General features: G+C 36.3%; 1 long non-coding RNA gene across 1 annotated transcript in view; it reads left to right on the top strand.

Moving 5' to 3' along the window:
* LOC136851752 (uncharacterized) overlaps positions 1-8,683 on the top strand; it is a 93,210-nt gene extending 84,527 nt beyond the window's left edge. The window contains exon 3 of the long non-coding RNA XR_010856969.1: positions 8,629-8,683. This is a non-coding gene — a long non-coding RNA (uncharacterized lncRNA). The remainder of the gene's footprint in view (positions 1-8,628) is intronic.
* The last annotated feature ends 8,188 nt before the right edge of the window (positions 8,684-16,871 follow it).

Below are 16,871 nucleotides of genomic sequence, written 5' to 3'. Positions count from 1 at the left end.
TATATATATATATATATATATATATATATATATATATATATATATATATATATATATATATATATATATATATATATATATATATATATATATATATATATGTATCTATTTGATTTATATATAGGAACATGGAAAATGTCTGTCTATCGCCCATAAACACGCAGTCCCTTTATGCAACTCGATATTATCATGCTGTTTCTTCCATTTTCATAAATTGCCTTCGACAATTCCTCACAATCTCGGATATCATTGTGTTAGGTATTGATCCCCTAATGTCCTCAAAAGCGAGCTTAGGACTCACATCAAACTTGGGATTCTAGCTTATATGCATGGAATAATCTTTAAGGGTCCCGTTAACATGGACTTTATTTCAGAAACAACTCCTTTGACTGTTTAATATCTGGCAGTCCTTTCTTAAGGTGGTTACGTTGTAATTATTGAATTGGTTTCACATATAATTTTATATATATTTATCCTGCATTGTTAACGATAGTTTTATCACTTTGACACCCCCATTAACACGTATTCCCTCTGAGTATCATCTCACGACAATTATTTTCAGTCTTGTTTCCAAGTTATGATGGACATCAAATAGTATTTCTTTCGTTATGAGAAATGCTCATTTCTGTTCCATATTTTCTCTGCAATTTCCTTTCCATTCACATTTACACATTTCTGTTCTTATTATTGGTTCCAATTCCTTCCCTTTCGTTTAATCGTTTTATATTACTTTTTATTGCTAGGATTCTCCATTAGCTTGTTCTTCGTTAATAAATTTATCAGTTTTTCATATCAGCTTTATTGCTAATGTCCATTTTCATTGTTCATGACCAACGTTAATATTATTCGTGTTCTTTCTTGATACATTATGCTGACTGTTCCTTACCAATTCCCTTCCTCTCTCCTCGCCACAGAAGACATCCGCTGTACAAGAAGGCAAATTCGTCCAAGACATTCCAAGATCAATGGCTGCGACTCTGCGCCATAAATCTCCTCCTTTTATGGGAGTTCTTCTCTTCGCAAGAACATCCGACATTCGTTCTGAAACATGATTTCGAGATCTTGTGAAGAACGAGGATGTTTCGATGTCTGTCTTATTAAGAGGGCAGAGGTACGATGCCCTTTGTGGTAAAAATTCTAGACAAATCCTGTGGTTTCCTACTTGGAGCTCACTGAACCCCAGCTATAAATTGGTGATGTTGTTTTATTTAATTTAGCTTTTAAAACCTGCCTTTGGCTTATTAATTCGTTCCAATTTCTTTTTATTTTTTCCTCTTATTTTATTTGTTTATCGCAACTGGGATAAATTTGACGTTCTTGTAAATTCGCTTCTAACGTTATTATTTCTAGGTTTCTTTTCTGATGCAAGAGCATTTTAGTTAATAGAAGTAAAAAATCTTTTGAGATAAGTGTCAAAATCTTTTGGTGATGAATTTCAAAGTTGTTCGAGTGCTTACAACTTCTTCATAGCTACCTCAGTTTCTTGGAAAGTCAAAAGTGTTTTGAGATAAGTGTCAAAATCTTTTGGCGATGAATTTCAAAGTTGTTCGAGTGCTTACAACTTCTTCATCGTTACCTCAGTTTCTTAGCTGGGAGGTAAATGCAGCGCTGAAGGCTTCAAACAACATCCTGGAAGCAGACCATTTCAGGTCGTATTACTAATTACTTCTAAGCCCAAGATTCAAATTACCACCATTTTGAATGAAGACCTTTACAAAGGAAAGCTCTCAAACCTTCTGATACTCAAACATTATTATATTATAGAGTTTAATGATTCTGTGTTTAAATCTTTCAAACCATTACAGAGATATTGTAAATGCATAGATTATTTTAACGTTCTCTGTAAATTAGGGCAGTTTTTGTTAATTCCAGTGTTATCAGGCATTTTTAGGCGTTCAGTGAAATCGCATATTTCCATATAAACCCGGTTCTCTCACTGATGAATTAATTTCCTGAAGAGATAACACCATCATAAATATGCCGTTAGCGATCGTGATTGAGCCTTTGAAATTCAACAAAATTAAATCAGTCGGGGACACGAGCATCATTTTTTCAAAATATATACATTTTTTCCGCTTCGGGTCGTTCGCCTGCATATTGACTCGGCCCTAAAGCGAAACTTTTTGGAAAGTCTAATTTTGAACCGAACGGATTACAGACCTGCCTTCTTTTGTAAAGGAGGATTTTTATGGTTACGAACTTGTGCATCGTCAGATAAAAATTGCGCTGGATGAGTTTCCTTGATTCAGAGTTGATGAGAGTCGACTGAAATTTTATCCCTAATGGGGGAATGAGCTTCCGCTGTGAAAAGCTGGGATGGTTCGTTTCTTTGATGTTTATCTTTCCTTTGTTTTAATATAGTAATGCTGTTAGCTTTTACAGCGAGAGATGTTAATGTATAGTTTGGAGATTGTTGAACGGTAATCAGACCTGAGTATATGAAAACTTAGGTGCATACATAAACACACATCATATATATATATATATATATATATATATATATATATATATATATATATATATATATATATATATATATATATATATATATATACATATATATTTATATTTATATATATATATATATATATATATATATATATATATATATATATATATATATATATATATATATATATATATATATATATATATTTATATATATATATATATATATATATATATATATATATATATATATATATGTGTGTGTGTGTGTGTGTGTGTGTGTCTGTGACAGACCACTGGAAGCAGAAAAATCTACATTTCCAAAATACGTTAATTGTGGAAGAAAGTATGCTAATGTTTTCTATTGCATGAAAATCTTCCTGTTGCTTTATGTTTTCCTGTCCTGGTATTCCACCCTGTGATAATGTAAGAAGCGAAGGAAAAATAACGATCTTTGTAATTTCAATCAAAAGAAATATAATATTAAGATAGGTCTGCCTTTCTATTTTTAATCAAGCACCGCCGCGTCCTGCTGAAACACCTTTCATCATTTTGCACGCTTCTCGGGACCTTAGGAATCATAACGCTTTTCCCCAGTCTTATAACTGATAATAACCTCTGAAGATCACGAAGCGGCTGTTGCTTCCTGGAACCTCATAATCATTACAGTCACTTGTGCTCGTCAGTTCCGGTCCAATTAAGGCGGTCTGAGTTGTAGTGCGTTGTTTGGCTTCTTGGCTCCAAAATGCCGTCGTTTTGTTTCCCACCAGATTTGTTATTTCGTGCGAAATTTTATTTAAGTTTCGTCAAGGTTTAATGGTTTCAGGGTTTTTTCCTTCAGTTGCTTGTGTAGTTTATTTTAGAGTCATGAACATTTAGAAGAGCACCAAGCTTTGTGGCTGTTACTCTTTAAGGATATGACAGCTGATATTTTGTTTACCTTTAGTGTATACCTTCCTGTAAGTTCTGTCCGTCATCAGGATTTTGGACTTTTGTTTTTTTATTCTGATTGTTATAGATGCTTGAGGCTATTATGATTCCTCATTTACTTGGTTGTTCTTGCAGTCTGTTGCTTTTAAATATGGTCATATATATATATATATATATATATATATATATATATATATATATATATATATATATATATATGTATATATATATATATATATATATATATCATAGCTCTATTATAGTTATATCATTATATATATATATATACACACTTAGACTTAGTAACCCCTTAGTCAGTTATCGAATTTTTCAAAACTTCACTACCCTTCATTTTTAGTTCCTCGTCGGACGAGTCGGTAGAGCTCTCGGCTAGTACTCTGCTAGGCCCTCGTTCGAATCTCCGGCCGGCTAATGAAGAATTAGAGGAATTTATTTCTGGTGATAGAAATTCATTTCTCGGTATAATGTGGTTCGGATTTCACAATAAGCTGTAGGTCCCGTTGCTAGGTAACCAATTGGTTCTTAGCCACGTAAAATAAGTCTAATCCTTCGGGCCAGCCCTAGGAGAGCTGTTAATCAGCTCCTCAGTGGTCTGGTTAAACTAAGGTATACTTAAATTTTTCTAGCATGCATCATCTGACGTCTTAAAAATATAATAAAAATGTTTAGTAAATTCTAGGAATTAACTCCTTTTAATGTCAACAATGTAGCGCCGTCTTTTGTATTGTCGAGAACGAGGCGACTTGCGTAATATTTTCTCTCTCTCTCTCTCTCTCTCTCTCTCTCTCTCTCTCTCTCTCTCTCTCTCTCTTACTTGGTTAGTGTTCGGGCTATTTATTTTACACTTGTTTTGAATAGTTATTAGGATTTTCACTTTGTCTCCGTTGTAATTAATTTTATTTCCTTCTGCATTTTCAGAAGTAGACCATCACGTTTTCGTGGTTTTGACAAGTCTTGTCGGCTTGCGTAAAATTATTTCATTGAAAACTAATTTTCATGTCTTGAGATTTTCTGTACACTTTTAATGGCCTTTCTGTAAGTTGGTGATTTCGCTTTTATGCACAGTTAGCTACTGAAGGCGCTCCGTACGAGATTATTTCCTTCATGAACGTTCATAAAAGTTTTGAATATTTGTCGAAATTCGGTAGCGTGTAATTATTAGGTCTTGTTTGCAAAAGAAACTTTTGTACATTTACGGCAATGATGAGTTGTAAAAAAGGGGGTTTTTTTACCTTGCTCTGGTAGAGAGATAAGTTTTTTTTTTTTTTACACTGACCGGGCAGATGATCTGTCTTTTAAAAATAATTAAGTGATAAAAACGACCTACATTTCGTCTCCCTTCTCCCCTTACATATTATACTAGAATAAGCTGTGCCTTCCAGGATATCTCTTTTAACTGGAGAGCCACCCCACCCTCTCCCACCTCGACCTCCCCCCCCCCCCACCCCAAGTCCCCTGTAGAAGCATCCATGGTCGTCATGAAAGGGCGTCTTTGGATGACATTTATTCTATTGGATTTCGTTGGACCACTCCGAAGGATTCTCTCTTGGATTGGAGATTGATTTATTCCATTTCCGCCGAGTCTCGGGAGAGTTCTGGGATATGGTCTGTCTCTCCCAACGCCAGAACATGTCATTCTTTTATGGTGTCTTGCGGAAAGAGAGAGAGAGAGAGAGAGAGAGAGAGAGAGAGAGAGAGAGAGAGAGAGAGAGAGAGAGAGAACCTAAGGATACGTGTACTATATACACTGTACGCAATTCATTTTTACCTCATATTAACAGTTTTTCATATAGTTCATTTTTTGTAGCTAGGATTTAGTATTGGGTGTTCAGTAATAGAGAGAAAACAAAGCTGAAAAATCATGTTTTTCGTTTCTCTCATTTTGGATGGAACAACATTTTGGTTCGGCTTTTTCTTTTATGTTTTTCCAGCTATGTTATTGATCTTTGTCTTCCGTTTATACTGTTTTAAAAGCTGCAGCCGGATTTGAAGCAAAATCTAACACAGCTTTTGAATGTGACAAAAGCATTATCATTTTTTATTTACATTTATATTTCATTCCAAATAGAAGGATGCAAAGGCATAGATATAAAGAAATATAGTTCACTACCGAAAGAGTACTGAGGGACTGTTTAATAAAGTTGGCCTGCGTGAAATTCCTGTTAGTAATTGCCTTCTATTTCTTACTTAAATCCAAAGATTGAACATTTCACTTGTGACTTATGTAAATAATACATTTATTTTTAAGTTGCACCAGAGGATGGAGTTTCTAAACCTGATTTGATGTCGTATATTTTCTTTCGTATTTTGTTCTCCATTATGCTTGAATGTTATGCTCTGGAAGTATGTTTCGCTCTCTCTCTCTCTCTCTCTCTCTCTCTCTCTCTCTCTCTCTCTCTCTCTCTCTCTCTCTTTTGCATAGGTGGTATTTAGGTATTTGTCCTTTTTGATGCTATAACCTACCTTTTGTATTTATTCCTTGATGTTCTATTCAGTTGCATCGCCCAAATATCGACAACTGACTAATGCATCATAAACTGTCTCATTTCTCTAGAATAATCTTGATATGATAGTTTTCACTAATTCTTTTTTTTTAAAGGATGGTGACCTGTAGGCGACAGTTCCTCATTCAACTTTGTTGGATCCCCTTCTGAGGTAATCTGGAATTTTTGCTGCTAATTTGTCAAGTTGCTGCTCCTTCCTGGGTCACTTCTGCTTCGATATTCATTAAGAAAGTTTGTTTTCTCTCGATCTCCTGTAATCGGGAAAATATCTTCTCCCTTTACGAATGGAAATGTTTCTGTGACCTTGAACTGACTCGTTTGTTTAGTTTTAGTTTTCTGAAAAGAACACTATTGTGCCGGCTTTGGCCTTGTCTGTCCGTCCGCACTTTTTCTGTCCGCCCTCTGATCTTAAAAACTACTGGGGCTAGAGGGCTGCAAATTGGTATGTTGATCATCCACCCTCCAATCATCAAACATGCCAAGTTGCAGCCCTCTAGCCTCAGTAGTTTTTATTTTATTAAAGGTTAAAGTTAACTATAATCATGCCTCTGGCAACGATATAGGATAGGCCACCACCGGGCTGTGATTAAAGTTTCATGGGGCGGCTCATACTGCGTTATATATGAGATATATATATATATATATATATATATATATATATATATATATATATATATATATATATATATATACAGTATATATATATATATATATATATATATATATATATATATATATATATATATATATATATATGCATACATACATACATACATATATATAGTGTTCTCGTATACTTGATGCTGGGGGTTAGGAGGAAGATAAATGGTCCGGAGATTTTGGAGAGCGTCTTGATTTATGAAGAGGGGTTAATGCATCGCACTGCCTCATAGTGACCTTGTGAACGTAATCTTTTAATGAATACATGTAGAATGAAACGACATTCATGTCTTTTGATTTGGATAAAACAAATTGGCAGATTTTGACAGTCCAGATTTTTAACTGAGTTGTGGAGAAATGGGAAGGACTTGAATTTTCTTCGCTTTTTATCACTTGGTAACCACATTTTTTTTCGAGGTCATTCGTTCCTTTGTTGTAGTAAGGGAAAGTTGAGTCAAAATACCCGTTTTAGGATATTGGCATTTATTTGCTGAAAATTTTTTTGTGTCTTGAAAAGATGTTCCTCGCAGAATTTGGCCTCTCAGTGTATCCTTTTGAGTAAAATACTGCACTCTGACAGTATTTACTGTTAGCCTAATACCATCAGTGGTGGCCTATTATTTTTTTTTATCACTTTCCATTACATCTAAAGAGCTAAACCACTTCAAACGAGGCTAATTTGTGTGTTTCGGAAATCTTGAATTCCCAAGTTTCTTGAAAGGGGTTTTTTTTCACATCCATCGGTTGGTCACCTGAGTCCTTGTGAGTGTTTTCTGATTGGAGTTTTAAAGATATTTTTGATAGGAAATTTCGAGCTTCTCCAACGTCCTTGTGCCAGAGTCAAGGCTCATGTTATGCTTCGTTGATATGAGGGTGTCAAATATTACGTAGTAAAGGGGATAATTATAATTTTAAATCTAGCTAACATTATGCCACTTTAACTTCGAAGAACATGGGCATAGCTTAGTGAACCCTTCGGTCTGCCCCGGGTTTGCCACTTAAGTCTCTGTTCCACATACTTGCGACCCTTGTGCCTAACCCTCGCCGCATCGTATTGAAGAACAAGAGGCTAAGTTAATAAAGTGTATCCTTGCAAATGCTATTTGAGTGATTGGAAGGTCTTTTTGTCTTGAAATGTTATCAGTTCCCTTATAATCGAAGTATGGTGCAACATGGACCTTAAAAATATCATTACAGTATTGCAAGCACCTATAAGACAAATTATTGATAAGATGGAAACTTCTTTCTCTGAAACATTGAACTGGTACAACATCAGTGGTCTTCTTTTATGTGATCTGTCAGAGAAAATAAGCTATCTGTATTATTACATTTCCCATTTTTCTTATAATCAACACCAAGAGTTAGTACAAGTGTTTATGTGCTGATGCCAGCATTCTTAAAGTTTTATATTTTTGTATCATTAAGTTTATATCATACATCTATGATGCATTAACAGTATATCTACCTTATGTTCATGAAGCTACTTCAATATTCTTCCCCAAATATTCCATTTTCATGAATTACAGTAATTACAGCAATGCCACTTTTGACGTTATATTTCACCAGCAAATAATTACACGTCAACCTGTCATTCTTCTTATTTCAGACGAGTTCATTTTCAAATGGATTCCCCCCAAAACTCATCACGTTATTCATTTTAGCAAAATTAACTCTTTGACCAGCAATTGAGGCTGAAGAGAGATAGAGAAGGATAGAGAGAAAGAGAAAGATCGTCTCGCTACGATGTTGTTTTGGAGGAGATCTCTCTCTCTCTCTCTCTCTCTCTCTCTCTCTCTCTCTCTCTCTCTCTCTCTCTCTCTGATAGTTTCTTAATGAGCAGAATAATTTTTTTTTTAGCAGTTAGATGATGAAAGAAATTGCCAGTTCAAATAGGTTCTTTTCATGCTATTACAAACAATGCCTTTCAGCTATCATTGTATATTGCATTTGAAAAATTAAGCTATTCATTTCATGTTGCACGTATGCTATTCATTCATTCATTTCATGTTGCACTTTGATATGCTATTCATTTCATATTCTGTTAATTTTCTGTGCTTTTCCACAGGTAGCCTTATCTGAAGAACCGGAGAGACAAGGGGTGCTTTCGTCAGTCTAAATGTGAGTAGCATGACACCCAGTTTTTGTACAAAACGGAGGTGAATTGAAAGTAGTTTGATTATGGTTTGCATTAAAACTACGAGTAAGTACGTAGAGAAAGGTGTCAGGTATCCATTTAGATTTCGGTCTATATTTTTAAAAAAGCACTGGATAAGCAATATGCAAGTTTCATAACACGATGTAGAGAGAGAGAGAGAGAGAGAGAGAGAGAGAGAGAGAGAGAGAGAGAGAGAGAGAGAGAGAGAGAGAGAGAGATTAATTTATTTATGGTAATTGAAACTGGGGTTACAACATTTAGGTTATTGGTATAGGAACTTCAATAATTACTCTACAAGGAAAATTTCATATAAAGGAATGTTTAAAAATAATTCATATATGTTTGTCTATATATACATTATATATATGTACACACACATATGCAGTTGTTAATGTTGGTTGCCTTCGTAGCAGTCCAGTAACAAATCACAGCTGAATATGCTTTCGGATAAAGCAGATACATTTTAAGCCACTGAGTGTTGCAAGATAATGCTTAAAAGGCTATTATGTCACTGCTTTAAGAGCAAGCGTTATAACGGGTAGATACTGCCGTAATTTTTCTTGAGTGTGATTCATTGATTTCACTACATATAACTTTCTTTTGAATGTAATCACTTTACACATTCTTTTCCCCTTTTAATTAAGACGACAACTTAACAAGTTTATGCAGTTAATAAAAGCCTATAGCTGTGTTCCGTCATAGAAGGGGTGAAAAAGAAAATCCCTCTTTTGTTTTCCTCAAGTCTTCCTCATTCCACTTTCTCCAAAGAAAATCCCTCTTTTGTTTTCCTCAAGTCTTCCTCATTCCACTTTCTCCAAAGAAAATCCCTCTTTGTTTTCCTCAAGTCTTCCTCATTCCACTTTCTCCAAAGAAAATCCCTCTTTGTTTTCCTCAAGTCTTCCTCATTCCACTTTCTCCAAAGAAAATCCCTCTTTTGTTTTCCTCAAGTCTTCCTCATTCCACTTTCTTCAAAGAAAATCTTTTGTTTTTTCTCAAGTCTTCCTCATTCCACTTTCTTCAAAGAAAATCCCTCTTTTGTTTTCCTCAAGTCTTCCTCATTCCACTTTCTCCAAAGAAAATCCCTCTTTGTTTTCCTCAAGTCTTCCTCATTCCACTTTCTTCAAAGAAAATCCCTCTTTTGTTTTCCTCAAGTCTTCCTCATTCCACTTTCTCCAAAGAAAATCCCTCTTTTGTTTTCCTCAAGTCTTCCTCATTCCACTTTCTCCAAAGAAAATCCCTCTTTTGTTTTCCTCAAGTCTTCCTCATTCCACTTTCTCCAAAGAAAATACCTCTTTTGTTTTCCTCAAGTCTTCCTCATTCCACTTTCTTCAGAGAAAATCCCTCTTTTGTTTTCCTCAAGTCTTCCTCATTCCACTTTCTCCAAAGAAAATCCCTCTTTTGTTTTCCTCAAGTCTTCCTCATTCCACTTTCTCCAAAGAAAATCCCTCTTTTGTTTTCCTCAAGTCTTCCTCATTCCACTTTCTTCAGAGAAAATCCCTCTTTTTTTTTCCTCAAGTCTTCCTCATTCCACTTTCTTCAAAGAAAATCTCAAGTCTTCCTCATTCCACTTTCTCCAAAGAAAATTCTTTTGTTTTCCTCAAGTCTTCCTCATTCCACTTTCTCCAAAGAAAATCCTCTTTGTTTTCCTCAAGTCTTCTCATTCCACTTTCTTCAAAGAAAATCCCTCTTTGTTTCCTCAAGTCTTAATCATTCCACTTTCTCCAAAGAAAATCCCTCTTTGTTTTCCTCAAGTCTTCCTCATTCCACTTTCTTCAAAGAAAATCCCTCTTTTGTTTTCCTCAAGTCTTCCTCATTCCACTCTCTCAACAGAAAGTCCCCGAGGAAGGGAATATCAAATGTATCATATACTTTCAAATGGAACTTTTTTTTTTTGTCAGAATGAATCTCATTTCTGATTCTCTCAGCAAGAGGAACATGTTGTCCTTTGCTCACAGATTGAAATTCTGTTTGATATTGCACATAAATCGTAGTTCTATCACAGCATTATTACTTTTTTCGATATTTTTGCTTGTAGTAATGATAAACATTATTAGTGTTATTGGTCTTTTTAAAAGTATAAAAATGATATTATGTAACGAATATCAGTGAATTGGTAATAACAGTAATAACTGCAGAGCCATTATTTAGCCTCCGCCTCTCCATAACTCCTGCATTTGTGCGAAATTCATCATCAATCGCCAGATTGTTTACCAAATGCAAGGTATTGCATTGCAGCTGCATATGCTTCAACGTTCCAAGGTTAAGTGGTAGGATTAGAGCGAATATCAGTGCTGGGCTATCTGTAGAACGTTTGTGCTGTGAAATCGAAGCCTTACATTTAGATAATGTTTGGGAGTTAGAAGGGAAAGGGGAATGTATACTATTGTTTTCATGTCATGGTTTTTCGCAGTATTTAAAATAAATCTCGGTTAAACCGTTTTCTAGATATTTGAATCTCGGCCTGACTCTCTGTTCTTTGAGTCCTATAACCTTATTTTCTTCAAGTGGCGGGACTGTCGCTTCCTGTGGAGTTATTGTTGTTTTTTGTCATTTATTAAATCTTGTTTTTTGTCCCTTTTCAGTTTTCGTAAAAGAAAACTATTGTGCCGGCTTTGTCTGTCCGTCCGCACTTGATTCTGTCCGCCCTCAGATCTTAAAACTACTGAGGCCAGAGGACTGTAAATTGGTATGTTGATCATCCACCCTCCAATCATCAGTCATACCAAACTGCAGCCCTCCAACCTCAATAGTTTTTATTTTGTTTAAGGTTAAAGTTAGCCATGATTGTGCTTCTGGCAACGATATAGGGTAGGCCACCACCTGGCCGTGGTTAAAGTTTCATGGGCAGCGGCTCATACAGCATTATACCGAAACCACTGAAAGATAGATCTATTTTCGGTGGTCTTGATTTTACGATGTGCAGAAAACTCGATTGCGCCGAAGAAACAATGGCGCATTTTTTACTTGTTGTATTCTTCATGCGTTGGAATTATAACAAAATTGAGTAGCCTGACAGGTTGGTTATTATATTTAAGAAAATATTTTATTTTTTCTAATGACTGCACTTTGCAGCATGCTATGGGGTACGAATAAAAAGTAATCATGTATCAATAAATTCTTTTCATAACACAGAGATATATCTTGAATTATTATTTTTAGGTTTTTTAGCTCTTTTGGATTAATTTCTGTCTCCGTAACCTTAGTTCAGAGATAATTTCAAGTCTCATCAGAGACTCCTTCCAAGCTGTCAAGTTCTGAGTGAGGAGACTGACTGACTTTATTATGTCAAGTTATTCAGTAACAGCCACACCACACCAGTGACTTCAAACCAGGCCAAACAGTTAATATTTATGAAAATCAACACTAATGAATATAGTCTTCTGAATAATTTTACTTTACCTGCATCCAAACTCTTCGTAGATAAACATAATTCACTTAAAGCTTACTTACCATCAAAGTGTTGGAGTTTTTTGGTTTTCACCTTTTTCCCTGAGTTCAGATTGGGATGAAATACACTTTGAGGACAATATAAATACTTTTCATTGATGATGCCATACTCAGGGAGACCTGGATGGCCTGTCCTCACCCATCAAAGTCATTTTAAATGAGGGGCCTAGATGAACAGCCTAATGAGATTACTGTGAAAACTTTGGTTACAACAACGACTAAGCAATATTTGTCAACGTTGGTTATGTTGAATGATGCAAAATGCGGGAAGTAGTGACTGTTGACTGAGAATAGAAGGGGATGTGGTAACTGTGCCTCCTTCCAGTCACTGACTGGCAACACTGATACCCTCTGGTTGTTCATTGTTCCGCAGTGCCTGTGCCTCATTCCAGTCGTTGACTGGCAACACTGATACCCTCTGGTTGTTCATTGTTCCGCAGTGCCTGTGCCTCATTCCAGTCATTGAATGGCAACACTGATACCCTCTGATTGTTCATTGTTCCGCAGTGCCTGTGCCTCATTCCAGTCATTGACTGGCAACACTGATACCCTCTGGTTGTTCATTGTCACTGCCTCATTCCAGTCATTGAATGGCAACACTGATACCCTCTGATTGTTCATTGTTCCGCAGTACCTGTACCTCCTTCCAGTCACTGACAGGCAACACTGATACCCTCTGATTGTCCAATATTCCATACTGCCACAGCCACAGATGTTGTAGAGAAAGTGTGTTGACAGGATGATCTTAACATTATTGTTATTTTCGAGTAGACGCCGAGCCGACCTTAGCCCTACAAACCAGCAGGCGTGGGGGGAGAGGTTTAGGGGCCGAATCTTAAATGAACCAAGTTTAGCCTCGTTAAATATTCATAGCAGGTTATAACTCGGAGGATATTTTTGGAGACCTTATTTTGCAGTTTTTGAAAGTTCATAGGATAAGGATTCAAACACGTGTGAAGGTTACAAACAGCAGAAAACGTGGGTGACCGTGAAGACCACGGGACAGAGGCATGGGCTCAAGAGGCTAGGTTAAAATAGGGAAAGTGTGAACACAGAAATCTTAATAAAAAAGGGATAAACAAATGAAGCTAAAGATTGTGTTTTTAAAGCTTTAATTGATTTCAACTGCTAATGATATATATCTCGTACCAGCGTTGAAATTAGTTTTCTATTCCCCATTGTGTTTCTGAATGGCATGCCCTCTGTCGACAAAGTATCTCGCAATGACGAATTTGTATGAATTCACTTGCTGATCCGGAAGTTTTTTTTTTCCATTGAAACGAAAGTTAAACCCTGTGCAACAGGACCGTAAAATTTACCTCGTGTTGAATCGTCAGGAAATTTTATTACGTGGAAATCGAGACCATGAATACTGTGTTCTCCATTGCCAGTATATTTATTTTCAGCTTGTTAGTTTGTGCATTCGTCTGAAAAATACTTATTAATGTGTTTGTGGATGCAGATTAAGTTTTAGGGAGCTCTCCGTGGATAAATGGGCTGCCATTTTATTCTCTGTAATTGCTCGCTCGTTCTTTATCTATTCATACCCAGAATCTAGTTCCCGATATTGATTCAGGCTTTTCAGAGGAAGCCAGAAAGGCAGATGCAGTTAGGGTCATGTTTCTGAAACTTTTCGAAGTCTCATACACTTTATGAAAATGGGCAGGCGACATCGGCCGCGCCCCCTCGGTGAACCTCCATGAATATTCAGTTGCGTCTTTCATTTTCGTTATTGGCAAATTTCAGCCCCAGAGTCAGGAAGGGTTGGGGGAAGAGTCGGGGATTGAGAAGGAATATCGGAATTTAAGAGACTTTTATATGTCAGCCACTTTGTGATAATACAGATCCGCACGAAAGAAATAGAGGCAAAATTAGATAATATTGAAACTGACTTTTTGATGGTTAAATCTAAGAAGAGTCATACTTGATGTTTTAGCAAATAAGGAATTATAACTTGTGGATGAACTGAAGACGGTCGTCCAAATTAAAGTGACTAATTTTGGATAATTTTTTCTTTGTTCTTCCGCATTCTTTTACATTTCCTTGTTTAAATGTTGAGGGGATCTGTCAATTTCTTCGTGTCCCCAGCTTTTCCTCCATTTTTTCCACATAAATTTAAGAAGGGGAAAACGGGTACAACGAAAGATTTAAGCACTTTCGAAAGAATTCCTGGGGACTTAAAAGTGTTTAGTAAATGTTTTCAAAATAAAGGTAAAAAGTTCGTGTGCTATAAATGTATATAGCAATTCACGTGTATAAAATATTGGAGAAATCACAAGTGTCTATCACTTATATTTTTGCTGCCACCTCAGCGTACATACAAACCCGGCGAATAGAAATTAAAATATACCAGCTTATTTGGCTTCATCAAAAGTACGAAAGCGTTTTCATTTGTATGTTGTAAATGCAATTATACATAAATTATCTACATTTTCCCCGTATGGCTTTTTTCTCTTAGGCCTTATGTGCCGACAATGGCTTTTCATTCTTGGCGGTCACTGACCACACCTAGCGTAGCTTAACTGAACGAGGACCGGCTTAGCAAACCGAACAAGTCAAAAATGAGCCGAAGTTTCTTTGACGCAGTCGAGTTTTCTGTATAACGTACAATGCTGTATGAAACTCTCAGCCACGGGCCGTAAAGCTCTCAGCCGGGCCCATGAAACTTTCAGCCACGGCCCGTTGGTGGCCTGTGTTGTTGGCACCTATAGCGGTGCCAGACGCACGGTCTTGGACTAACTTTAGCCTTAGATAAAATAATATTACCGAGGCTAGAGGGCTGCAATTTGATATGTTTGATGATTGGAACGTGGATGATCAACATACCAATTTCCAGCCCTCTAGCCTCAGTTGTTGTGAAGATCTGAGGGCGGACAGAAAAAGTGCGGACGGACAGACAAAAAGCCATCTCAATAGTTTTCTTTACAGAAAACTAAAAATTAAGAAATTGATATTACGTCATGAAATTACGTAAGAGAGAGTTATTGAAAATAATCACATTAGGCTTTTGTTTATAATTCTTGATCGGCTTTTGATGGACATTTATAAATGGCTAAAGTATTTCATTTGCTTTTAATCTTGACATAGAACCAATTCAAGGCCAACATATTGAAACCAAAGAGTGGTGTATAAAAGTTCTTTGATTACCCCTCTGGAGAGACTTTTGAAAAGACTGAAAAATTTCATCATGATATACATTTAAGTCTGTTCCTTTGAAGCCTTGGAACTGGATGATCATTTCAACCCAGACAGGAATTGGGGCAAGATGGGAGGGGGTTTGTGAGTGAGGGAAGGAGTTGGATCCTCGGGTGTATGTTATTGAGATTCGTTTTATCTCGTATTTGTTAATCACGCTTCATTCATGTTATTTTGTCTCTCTTCATGTTTTTTTCCTCCATGTTCCTGCCTAATAGTTTTTCATTGCTTTTCCTCAATATTTTACTGTTTTTCTCGTGTTTATTTATAACAAACTCCATTTCTTCCGTGCACTTTTAAGTGGCATTCCATCTCTCTGTGTACAAGAGTACATAACATTCTCATTTTCGTAATGTCTCTTCCTAATATTTTGTTTTTATTATTTCTTCTCTCTCTCTCTCTCTCTCTCTCTCTCTCTCTCTCTCTCTCTCTCTCTCTCTTCTCGTGTTGAGTTTCTGTCTTTATTTCCCGTTCCACATTATCCACGTTCTTCGCTTTATGTATATATTTGTATCCACCTTCGTACTTGGGTCTTTCTGCAGTTTTTCTTCCCTTGTCATTTGTCTCCCTTTCATTCCTTCATATTTCTACTCGAGTTAATTCCATCTTTCGTATCTGTCTTCATTACAGATTTTTCTCCACGTTTCTCTCTCCTCATCTGTTTATCCCTTTCTCTCTTTTTCTTGTTTTGAGTATCGGTCTTTTTTCTTGTTCTGTATCATCCGTGTTCTTATCCTCATGTTTATTTTTCTGTCCCTCTTCTTTCATGCGTCTTTTATTGGTTTTACTTCCTCTCGACATTTCTATCTCCCTCCTGTCTGTTACCCATACTTCTACCCAAGCTAAATCCACCTCCTTTCGTATCTCTCTTTCTTACCCATTTTTCCTTCATGCTTCTTTCCCCACATGTATTTATCATGGTCTCGTATTCGGGCGACCTCCCCTCCCCCTTTCTCATTCCCTCCCTACCTCCCTCCCTCCCTCCTCCCTCCCTTTCATGGCAAAGTTTCGGGGAGTTCGATTCCCCCCCGACAATTGTTCTTGTGCGTTCTGATACCTCTGGAAGTGGAATCTGAGCCTCTGGTTTTGTTTTGGGGTTTGGCGTCCGAATTTAGGTCAACAAGTTTCTGAGTTTGGGTCCGTGATTAGGTTTCTTAGGGTTGCCTTTTCTTGGCCTTTGTAATTTTTGTGTGTGGCGAAACTTCCGCAAACAGTTTTGTGGAAATGTTTACGGAGGGTTAAACATGAAGTTTGAGTTTAAGCCGGTTAGTTCATACTAGTATCGTGCTTCACTGATTTGCTTTATAGTAAGAGGAAACTGATTTGTTTTTCAAGGTCTCATTGCGAATTATTTACGCGTTGAAATTTTAATTCATGGATCTGTAATGTACCTGATATCTCATTTCCGCTGTATTTACATTTAACTTTATGTAAAACGTTATATATATATATATATATATATATATATATATATATATATATATATATATATATATATATAATTATATATA

The sequence above is a fragment of the Macrobrachium rosenbergii genome, chromosome 24 (assembly GCF_040412425.1).
Source record: "Macrobrachium rosenbergii isolate ZJJX-2024 chromosome 24, ASM4041242v1, whole genome shotgun sequence".
Lineage (NCBI taxonomy): Eukaryota > Metazoa > Arthropoda > Malacostraca > Decapoda > Palaemonidae > Macrobrachium > Macrobrachium rosenbergii.
This window is presented reverse-complemented; position numbering and strand designations above follow the sequence as displayed.